The sequence below is a fragment of the Staurois parvus genome, unplaced genomic scaffold (genome assembly GCF_062004578.1).
Source record: "Staurois parvus isolate SC_StPar_1 unplaced genomic scaffold, SC_StPar_1.0 ptg001042l, whole genome shotgun sequence".
Lineage (NCBI taxonomy): Eukaryota > Metazoa > Chordata > Amphibia > Anura > Ranidae > Staurois > Staurois parvus.
In genome coordinates, this window is record NW_028318838.1 from 627,804 (window position 1) to 639,778 (window position 11,975).

The 11,975-nt window shown below is 43.6% G+C and overlaps 1 pseudogene; it reads right to left on the bottom strand.

The window, feature by feature from the left end:
• Positions 1-419: 419 nt before the first annotated feature.
• On the bottom strand, positions 420-5,263 carry LOC149440973 (up-regulator of cell proliferation pseudogene; annotated as a pseudogene).
• Between the last annotated feature and the right edge of the window lie 6,712 nt (positions 5,264-11,975).

Genomic DNA, 11,975 nt, shown 5'->3' on the forward strand with positions numbered 1-11,975 from the left:
CACATACATTACAGATATTCTAACAAACCTTCTTGTAATAATCTTCCCGACTTCTGTTCTGTAGACACTGAGATGGTCTGTTTTAGAACAAATGCTGAAATCCATCAACATGAGAGCTAAATGGAGGTTCTGTCTTATTATATTATAATGTGTAGTACAATAAAACATAGAATCAGATGATCATTCCTAGAGAGATATCATCTATAACATTTCCAGTGCAGTGTTAGGAATGTCATAGTCCATGGATACAACCACCACCTGTAATATGACTTGGAATGTTCTGGAATCTTCTGGGAGAAGCAATGATCCCATTATATCATGGGGGGGATGAGGATTCTCAGACATTCTGGCACACCCTGGTTACTGTGGCCGTGGTGGTGAGGAAAATATTTGAAATGTTTTTCCAATTAGAGAGAATCCATGGAAAGGTTTTTATTTTCCATAAGTGTAAACGATTTGCAGACAATGACTTGGATGATGAATTACACGTTGTGGTGATTTGTCTTCTCTATTTAGCTGTTGAACATTTTCTTTAAGCTTTGCAGAGCTTTTTCTTTTGTGATGGATTTCCAGCCATCTGGTAGATTTGCTGGTTTTGCCTTGTATTTTTTAGCAAATTTCTCATTAAATGTAACAAAAATATATTTCCAGTAATCTGATGACTTGATGCTGGGATCTGGTTGGATGGACCAGTCTGGATAAATGGTACGATACTCTTGGTATGGGTGTAGTTTGAATCCTGTGTCTGAATTTCTAAATTTTCTATTAGATACAACACCTGTACTACATATATCAGTGACTAAGATATCAGTATCATTCCATCTGTATCTTCCCAGGCCTCTAGGTCTGTGGATGGTAGCAAAGTGTTCCTTGTGTCCATCACCTCCGGCCTCACAGGGGACACCACAGAATGGACATTGCTTCCCACAGCCAACAATCTTCCTGAACAATTCATCCTGAGGCTTCACCTCAACACTGCAGAGTACAGACATTATATCCATAGATTGCAGCTCTGATAAGACTTCTGTTTCTGTATCTTGGAGGAAGAGCTGAATGTCAGATGAAAATTGGCCAACATCAGCCGTGTTCTGGAAAGTGATCATCTGCATTAAAATCTGTGGGATTACTAATTCTTCCTTTAGTATCTCACAAACAGTTTTCAAAAATTCTGAGACTGATAAACTTTTAAGAGAGTTGTCTTCAGTAAGAGCTGATCTTATCTTTGTGTCCAGTGAAGAGAGCAGATCTTCTTGTAATGGTTTTAGGATTTGGGGTGTTGTATATGTTTCAGTGTAATGCTGTATCCGGGCTCTTGTATATGTCTCATATGACCGTATATACTTCACATATTCCTGAAAGGACATTTCTTCTAGCAGCTTCTTCAGTAAAAAATCTTGAAAAAATGTTCTACTGCTGAATTTCTTGCTGTCTGAACCTTCTACTATGCTATCCATTATTTTTTGCCCAAGATGGTGGAAAACATGATCCATCATTGCAGGTTTTAAGCATCGATCACAGAATGCTTTGGCTTTAGTCTGACAAATATCTTTCTCTTGAAATAGACTGATAAATGTTTCTAAATATCCAGGCTTTAGTTTCTCCAAACACAGTTTTGGATCGTTCTCTTTAATGAATTTCTCATGCATCTCCTGAAATTCTCTGGAAGCTTTCCCAAGAATGTGAAGCTTGATATCCAGTTCAAACCATGGGGACAAATGAAGGCTTTTGGACTGTTTAGAAATCTCTGTTGTAATCATATGAAGTAATTCCAGGCAGTAGTTGTCACAATAGTCCTCTCCAGTCCTCACCTTCCCTCTGATATATTGGTCACAGTTATCTATAAGAGAATGAGCAAAATCATTTATTTTGTCAAAATGCTGCTTTCTAGATCTAACACCTAAATTATGCAAAACTGAATCTGTCAGTTTCTTGATCCATCCACTCTCAATATATTTCTCATCCATCTTGAAATCAGGTTGTGCGATAGCTGGATCCTTCACACCCAGTAAGTGTTCATTTACAGCCGATCCTTTATTCCTCATGTCATTCATTAGCTGATGTAACATAGATCTACTGACAATGTGTGTTTTTAATTCCTCAATCTGTAGGTCTGTCAGTGTCCTCTTCCACATCTCCTCAAATTCTCTCTTTAAAGCCTCATGGTCCAGCTTTTCTTTCTTCTCCCGACACCTCCTGAGGAGATCTGTGATTTTGGCTTCAATTAATTTCTGGGAATTATTTTTCATATTCTGAATCTCAAATTTTCCTTTCTGAATTGAAACAGCCTCATCCAACTTTACAAGAGAAATCCTTTTCAATTCCTCCTTCAGGAATGTTGTGCTCAGAATAAAATCTTGTTTGTATTGTTCTATTAGATGAACATTTTCATTTTTTTGCTCAAAATAGTTTTCCAGCAATTTCAACATTTCACTTTCTCTATTAATCAACACATTGTTGAGCTCATTCTTAAATATGTAGCAAAGTTCATCACTTAGACTCTCTGCAGTCTGATTCTTAATGTTTGTCTCTGTACGGATCAGCCAATCATGGACGGCTTTTCTGAACTCCCATTCCCACTGTGAGTATCGTATAGATAGTTTATTATAAGCTTCTGCCACCAGGCTGTTCCTGAAACTGAAGATGAATTTCTCATGTTTTACAGCGTTCCATAAACTTTCTATCCATTCTATAAATTCAGCAATTTGTAAAGGCCTGTGCAGGGATTCTTTGCTTGTCGTTAATTCCAATAAATACTTTTTTAATTCAGACACATGTTCACTGTACCCAGAATTTACTGGAGCCATTGGTGGGACCCCAAGCCAGAGTCCAGGAATGTACCAGTTGTCTTTCTCCAGATTGTAATCCATCACATCACTGAAAGTTTTGATCTCACTTTTATTTTCCATCTCTGCAGCTACTTTTGTCATTTCATTCAGATGTTCCAGAAGTTTCTTCCTGTCTCTCATGTTTTTGTCATGAGCAGACACATCACTTACGTTCTGATGTGCAAACTGGCAGTTGGGTCTCTTTCCTATTTCTTTCATTCTAAGAAAAGCATGGATCACAATCTGTAAGATATCCTTCATTTCTGTTGTGTTTTCCATGGCCATGTTGACTATGGTGATCTCACTCAACCCAACCACTAGCGTGGCCAGTTCATTGTCATGTTCATAACTGCTCTCCAAGGAAGCCAACTCTGGAGCTTTAAGCCCCTCAGTGTCAATCACCAGGATGAAGTCACAGCCCAGCTCCTCCTGGAAGTTCTCTTTCACACTAAGAAGAGTCATGAAGGCTCCTCGTGTGCATCTTCCACTGGCCACTGGGAACTGCAGACCAAACATGGTGTTGAGAAGAGTGGATTTTCCTGTACTCTGCACTCCCAGCACAGTGATTACTCTCATTCTGCATTTTCCTCCTGTTTTGGTGTCCAGCTCCTTTAGAACATCAGTTATCCACTGTAGGGGAATGTTGGAGGCATCTCCATCTATTAGCTCCAATGGGAAACCATTCAACAAGAGATTGGCAGCAATTCCTGGCAGTCCGATAAATTGTTTTTGGCTTTTATGTATTTTGTTTTCTTTAGCCATGGAACATTCAGCTTCATAAAACTGTCCCATCTCACGTAGGAAATGTTCAATTCCTAAAGAACTGTCAGAGATTTTCTGGTCTATCTGTCTGAGTTCTTCCTTATTGATTAAGATATCATTACATTTTTCTTTGTATTCAGCTTGTAGATTAGAAAGATGATTTCTAGCAATTGAATCAAGTTCAAATTTCATCCATTTCAGAAAATATTGTTTCTCAATCTCAGACAAATGAGTGATTGCATCAATAAAGAGCATTAAACCATGGGGCAGATCATGCTTATGTTGTTCCTCATGCAGTGAAATACGTTTCTTCATCAGTTCATCTTGATATTGTTGTGTGTCTTTACCACCTTGCTTTGTCATTCTGCAAAGTTCCTTTTCCACATTAGATAACTGTCTCCAGAGATCTCCCTGTAACTTCATAGTGATGTTCTTATACTCAGACACGTTTGTTATTTCTTCTGTAATTTTCCTGGCAAGTTCCCTGGCCTTCTGACATTCAGGAACTCTCTCATCCACTTGGATGTCCAATCCATGAGTTTCTTTCTCAAGGTCTCTCATTTTTTTTTCTTTTGGCTTACCGTTTAAGAAATTAATAATAGTACTTTGTAGTTTTTTTACAAATGCCGTCTCACTTACTATGCTTGCATGTATTATCACATTTGATTTTTTCATCTTTAGAACTGGCATTAAGTCTTGAAGAGTCTTCTGTGTCTGTGTACTCACAGTTTTGCCAGGACCGGGAGTTACAATGAAGTAATACTGGGTGTCAGTGGTAGGGCAGGATGATAGCAATCTGAATTCTCTCTCAGAAATATCCTCAATGAATGTAAACACAGCTGATGAAATTCTTGTCAGAAACATGAACTGGTCCCAGTTGGTCTCCAGGTCTCCTCGTAGGTTGGTCACTGTGATGGGTTCTGGGAAAACATCCGACTTACCACAGGGAAAATACCAGGAAACTTCTACCAGTCCATCAGATATTTCCCTCTTAATGTTTCCTCCATCCATATTGTCATGTATGAAGAAGTTATTATGTAGCTGACGTGGATTAAGAACTTGGTTCAGGATTTTTGATTTGGATAATTTGTTTTTTCCAAGTCTGACAAATGAGAAAATTGGCATGGAAGTATTCACCACATTTTCTTCTTTGAACCCTTTACTGTCCGCTAATGACTGAGGTCTCCACTTCTTCACTATGTCTCTCATTGCCCAAAGCATGAGGGTGCAGTGTGACCCGTCACCAGAAGGGAGCAGCAGAGGGGCAGCAAACTGGCACATGGACAATTTGGTTACAATCTCTTGTTGCAGAAAACTGTCTGAGCAATGCAGGAGAAGACACAGGACATCCAGGGGGTGAACAGAGGCTGAGGAATCATCACCTGTAATCAAAGAAGCATCAAATGGGTTGTCATCATCATCATCACTATTATCATGTATGTCAACACCAGTAGACTGATCTTTCTCAAGAAGAACATCTCTTGCAGCCCTGTTTAAGGCCATGAGTTTCCTTAAGTAATTCCAGGGAAGATCCTCTATAGTTTTAGGAGGTTTGTCATGTACATTATCTAAGCCAAGACTCAAGATATCCCTCAGAGTCAATTTTGTAGTCAGGTTTGGTTCCATGTTCATTTTTTCTGCAAATTGATGAAAGGTAGTTTTTCTTGTATGAAGTTCTGTAAGAAAACAAATTGTTATTTTATTATATGTTTCTGTATTACCAGTCTACTTGCAACATTGTAATCAATTAATCAATTGGAAAATACGGATACGGTAAGAACACTACTACAACTATAGTAGCCTATTAGCCTACGCAAGGGTAGAGAGGGCCTAATTTATGTCTAAAGGTGGAGTGCTCAAAAAGGTATGAGTGTTATATTCCTTAGTTTTCCCATGGCAGTAAAATATACTTGATTGCTAGTTTTGGAATTCAAAAGTACCGTCTGCTTTTCTGTGTATTTATCTACCTACTCAAGCCAACTTAGTTCTGGCTGAGCACGAAAAATAAAACTCCCCTATCAGGGTACACAGCACAGACTCCGCAGAGCACCATGTTTCAAAGTGAAAGTTGAACCACAAAGTAGTCCTGCCTCCACCTGAAGTCCATGGAGTGACACCTTCAGACTGAATGGTACAGCTTGTGTTCAGACTGCTCAAGTCACACATGGTAACGCTTCTAATCGGGGATCTATGAATGCATTATAGTCTGCCTACCTCAGACCCTCAGTGTTTAAGTAGTTTCAATTGGGGTACATTATAGATCTTGTCAGAGGAGTAACTAGAACCCTCAGGGCCCTGGTGCAAGAAACCATGAAGGGTCCTCCTGACCCCTGGCTGGGGCTCCTCCCTTTGGGAGAAGGGCCCTTTCCACTGATCCTGGGGCCCTTTACTCACATCATGGGACCCTTTCATATGTTCTGCAGGAGGCCTTCTTCATGCTGTCTTGGGGCTCCCCATAGTGGTGGAATGTCAGGGCCCAGTGTGACCTTTACGCCCTGGTAGTTCTGCCACTGGGGTTGATAGTTATTAGTTTTTTTATTACTTTTTACCTTTATATTTTATTTTATTTTTCTTTAAAAAAATTTCAAATTTTTAAACTTTTTTTTTAGGAACCCTGTTGGACTTTGTTGAAATATCAGGGGTCTAAACAGACCTCTGATGTTCCACCTTTGAGACAGAGAAAGGAGATTGAGGACACAACCCTCCATCTCCATCTCTGCATCTTGAGCTGCACAGAATGAATCGACAGGTGTAGCCTTGTACAGAGCTTCCTGTTCATTGACAAAATGAAGCATAGTAAACACAGTTTGAGCGGTACCAATCATTGATTGTTCATTCAGAAAAGGAAGGGGCTAGTAAATGACATATTTAACAGCCTTTTTTCCACTGTCCATCCTGACTCATCCCCCACAGCAGCTGATGGGAGAAGGAAAGGGGGATTCTGGCAGTGAGGAGGAGCCAGGGAGTAACCAAGGGCCCAGGGGGCAGCAGGACTTGGATAGGAGGAGAGGCGGGGGTGGCATATATAGGAATCAATCCCCTCCACTTTCCTCCTGCAGCCACTGAATGCCTATGAGAGGGAGAGAAGAAGAAGCAAGCTTTCAATGGTTGCAGGAGAAAAATGGAGGGGATCGTTTCCTCTACATGTCACCCCTGCCTCCCCTCATATCCAGGTATAAAGGGGAGCTGCATGGGCTCCCTAGAGCATGGGGCCAAATCACTATTGTGACCCCTGTGATCCTTGTAGGTATGCCCATGGATTGATGTAATGTCAATATTTTCCTATTAGGTTCTGTGATTTCTACACGCACCAATTTTATAAAATACATTTTTAGGGTTTCGGCACTGAAGCATTGGGTAAGCCCCAGATCTCATAGCTCTTTACAAAATGTATTCCAATTCATGATTATGATGTCAAGGTTTAAGAGCCCAGCCACACTAGAAACTGCATGTGAAATCGCACATGGAAGCTGTGCGGTTCCTGTCCAATTCACCTGCAGTTCTGTGCAGTGAGATTTCAGCCCCATTCATTTTGAAAGGGCTGAAACTGCACCACACCAAAAGTAATGCATGCACTCCTTTTTGAAATGTACTGCAACCACATTGCCAGGTACTTTTGTACCATGCGAACCTGTGTGGGCCGGTGTGGACATTTGCAACCTGCATTTGGGGTGTTGTCAACTTTGAACTGATCCCCGCAGCAGATTGCAATAGGAACGCAGCTCTCCTGCACTGCATTCTACTGTGAACGGGTCCTAAGGGAGGGTATACAGAACACAATCCCTCAAAACACAACTCCATTAAGATCTCTTTAGCCCCCCTACACTTACCTGAGCCCCATCTGGATCCAGCAATATGCACAAAAGCCTTGTCCCTCCTGGTTCTCTCCCTCCTCGTTGGCTGAGACAGCAATCACAGCCAGTGAGCCAATCGGGAGAGAATGGGCCGAGTCATGCTCAGTGTGTGAATGGTCACACAAATCAGCAGATCAGGAGCGAGCCTGCTCAGGTGCCCCCATAGCAAGCTGTGGGTGACCTGAGAACAGAAGGAAATGGGTTGCTCTGTGCAAAACCAGTGCACAGAGGAGGGAAGTATAGTCATGTTTATTTAAAATAATAATAATAATCTGCTTGTAATATCACTTTAATTGTGACTTGGAGAGGAGGACACATAGGACACAGTCCAAACTGATTGTGTACCGGGAATATGAGTGACAGAGTAGAAACTTGAAGGTTTGAAGGCTGAACCTGGACCTTTGTGATTGGGGAGAAGAAAGAAATGTAGATTGGGAACTGGTTGTGGTTGGCAGGTAAGGAAGCACACGAGAAGGTTATCATCACCAGGGAGGACAGTGTAGCAGATTAGGGGGATCATGATTGGAATGAGCAGAGGGAAGTTGTTAGCGGCAGAGCAAGATCTGAGCATGGTTGGGGGTGCAGGGAAGATCTTATAGTGTATGGGAGGCAGGCCAGAAAGTGACCATGGTCAAGGAGCAGGCAATAGGAGATCATATTGGGGTGAGCAAGACAGACCAGGAGCTGGTTATAGCGGGGGGGGGGGGGAGTAAAGTCGGAGTTCACTGTTTTCCAGGGGGATTAAGGACAATGGTGAGGCTGAGGCAGGCAGTGAGAGTAGTTGGGCAGTCCACATCAGCAACAATCAGGCAATAGCGGGCTGCAGTATTATATGTCTCAGTAGCTGGAAAGAAGAGCCTTTTTAAAGGCTTAAATACCCTCCAGGCCACTCCTGAGATCATTAGTGCGGTTTGAAAACCAGGAAAAATAAGGACTGAACTGTAAGAAGAGTCACAAGGAAATCCCAGGGTGTAGCAGAGTAGAGGATGGAACCAGGCTGGAGAAAAGCAATACCTGAACAGAGCTGGAACAAGCAAGTGCAGGAGAAAACTAGGACTGAACTATCAGAAGAGGAACAAGGAAATTCTGGGCTGTAGCAGTGCAGAGAGAGCAGGAATGTGGTGGAAACAGGGAATCCCTGAACAGAGCTGGATGGAGCTGTGATAGGAGCACTGGGGGTGATGGGGGCTCTGTATCTGGCTACTACTTAAAGAAGAGGCCCTTTGTGGCCTCCAAACTTCACTTTTTATTGGTGACAATAAAGTGTTCTGTCTCTTTGCTTCACCATGATGTGATCATGATTTTTTGGACTGTAGCAGGCTGTAGCACATTGTGGGACAATGGGGGCTTTAGAGGGGTCTTAGGGGTGGTCCATGCACACAGTTAATATAAGTATGTGTACCACCCTCCTAGTTACACTAGGGGGGAGTTAGATCCCAATAATGGTTAGTCAAGAGCTGCTAGGTGGCTTGGGAATAATAGCCAGTTGGGGTCAAGTTTAGGACAGGGGTGAGGAGCTCTGCAGACCAGCCTCTGCAGAATTTCCCCCTGATCTGAGGTTCTCTGGGAGGGCCTCAGAGGCAGAAGGCAGATCTGAGGGGTAGCTGGCTGCACCCCTGTAGGGACTTTGGCCAATCCTGAACAGGAGGCTGGAAGGGGCCAGATTCCTAAAAAGTGCAGGGAGCTTGCTTAGTCAGGAGGAGTAGGAGGAAGGAGGAGGTGTGAGAGGTGATGGTCGGGTGGAAGACAGGAGGAGAGTGCTGGGAGGCAGCCATGGGGCTCACTGAGTCAGAGCCTGCCTGCAAGCTGGTTCCTTCAAGGAGGATCACCTGTGGAGCAGGAGGGAGCCATCCAGCTCACAAGCCTGGTAACCGCAGCTTTCCACATGCTGTGCAGGAGAGCACCCTGAGAGAGTAAACCTGAAACCCCTGGGTGGATTGGGGAAGGAACACTCTGGTGGGAAACCAGATTTCCCCCTTGCTAGTGACTCTACTTTTTTAAAGACACGTTATCTGTGCCCCCTGCTCAGGACATTAGTGGCTTTGTCTTTTGGAGGTACTGGCTAGCACTCCAACCAAGTTCGTTGAGGCTTTAAAGAGAAAGTTGTATATTGTTCAGGAAAGCTGTCCTTGAGATTCAGTCCATGAGGCATCCTGTACACCCCTATACCCCATCCAAGTTGATATCCCCCAATAAAATCAACAAAACCAACATTTCATGAATGGATTCCTGACTGTGAATGTATGATGTGTGAGAGTGCTGAAGAGCTGGTAACGCAGGACTATAGAGGGACCCACATTAAATATTCTTGAGCGGCTCCTACGGGGGTAGTGCTATATATGTCCTGAAGTTTCGGCTTTGACAGATAAGTTACGGGATCCTGCTTGCTGGGTGAGCAAAGGTGTTAAAATTAACCAGCAACACAAGTCTAGATTACAATTTTACATTTGTTTTTACTAAATCCGATCCTTTGAGTTACGGGGCTTTGACCATAAGGGAGTAAAGAATGTTCACTGATTGTATTGAATACGGGAAAGACAGGAAATGTTCAAACATTATGACGGTTCTGAATTATTGAAATGAAAGAAGATAACTCACTCAAAACTGTAGACACACCACGCAAGTCTGGAAACCTGGAAATCATGTTCTCGAGATGATCCCGGAACTTCTCACAGGCCGGCTCTCCCTTCTGTAGAATGAGGTCTATCAGTCTCTCCGTTCTCTCTCCATGTTCCGGAGTGCTGTTAGTGTAAATCAAGCAGTGCCATTAATTCTGCTCACATGCTCCACTCTATGCATTCTGCAATTCCCATTGAACTGAATGTGTCAGCATATAGATGTGTAGAATATCCTGGGGGCAAAAAAGAAAGGGGGCAAAATTCACATGCACAAGGGGGCATAGAGATATACGTAGCCACCCTAGAACAGGAAGTCTGAGAATAGCAGAAAAAATCAAGTTACACTTACGGTAACGTCTTTTCCAGTAGTCTTTCAGGACAGCACCTTGAGAGACCTCGGCTCCTCCCCACCTGAGAAAACACCTCCACCCAAAATAAAAAGTCTATCACTCCCCTCCAACCTCAGTTCTTGATCCGTACCTCCGGTATGACCTGGGGAGACACAATATGAGATAACATGACCACAATAAGACATCTCCTAGAATATTCAGCAACAAAAGGGTGGGCAATTGGTGCTGTCCTGAAAGACTACTGGAAAATATGTTAACCGTAAGTGTAACTTGATTTTTCCCCTTTCATCTTTCAGAACAGCACCTTGAGAGGATAAGCGAGTACTCACCCCTCGGGCGGGCTGATCGCTTGCAGTACCTTACGTCCAAAGGCCTGCTCTTGCACCGAGACCAGGTCGAGTCTGTAATGCTTTACAAACGTTCCGTAGCTGGACCAGGTTGCTGCCCTACAAATCTGTCCTGGGGAAGCTCCTGCCAGCTCAGCTTGAGTAGCTGCTATGGCCCGGGTTGAATGCGCCCTGATTCCCTCCGGGACTTCTAGACCCTCTGCTCAGTATGCTTGTTCAATTGCTAGTCTTAACCATTTAGCAAATGATCTCCTAGAGGCTCTTTTCCCTTTTCTCGCCCCCGCAAAGGAAATAAAAAAAGACTCTATGCTTCTAAATCCTTTAGTCCTTTCAAGGTAAAGCAGCACACATCTTCTAACGTCTAACAAATGAAACTTCTCCTGATCTTCCCCTATCGGGTCAGGAAAAAGTGAGGGCAACACTATATCTTGTTCCCTCTGAAACTTTTGGGCAACCTTCGGAATGAAGGATGGGTCAGTCCTAAACACCACCCTGTCAGGAAAAATTTGCAAGTAGGGAGACCTGACCGACGGGGCTTCGAGTTCGCACACCCTTCTAGCCGTGGTAACCGCCACCAAAAAGGCTGTTTTAAGCGTGAGATCTCTGAGCGAACAGGACCCTAGTGGCTCAAACGGGGGCTCCATCAGTACCCTAAGCACTTTTGTCAAATCCCACATCGGAAAGGGCCTAATCCCAAGGGGTCTCTGTCTTGTCAAGGCTCTAAAAAACCTGATTAGCAAGGCTTCCTTGGCTAAAGGGGTTTCCAAAAACACAGAGCCGAAATCTGGCTTTTGAGTGTGCTGATTGAAAGCCCCTTATCAGCCCCCGCCTGCAGAAATTCCAGGACAGACACCAATCTATGGGTATCTACTGAGGCCCTGAAGCACCATTCCCTAAAGCAACCCCACACCTTCCTGTAAATGGCTTTTTTTTTTAGTCTCTCTACCCTGGGACATAGGACCGGGCCCTGTGCCAGTAAATCCCTCCTGGGAGGCAACACCCTGGGTGGCCGTATGGCTAAGGCCCTCAGTGTTGCGAACCATGCCCTCCTTGGCCAATATGGAGCAATCAGGATGAGAGAAGTCCTCTCCGACCTGAACTTCCTCAATACCATAGAAAGTAGGGCGACCGGGGGAAGGCGTAGCACAGCGGGTAATCCCACCTCTGTCCCAACGTGTCGACTGCCCTTGAACCGTCCCACCGGCTTAGGGAAAAGAAT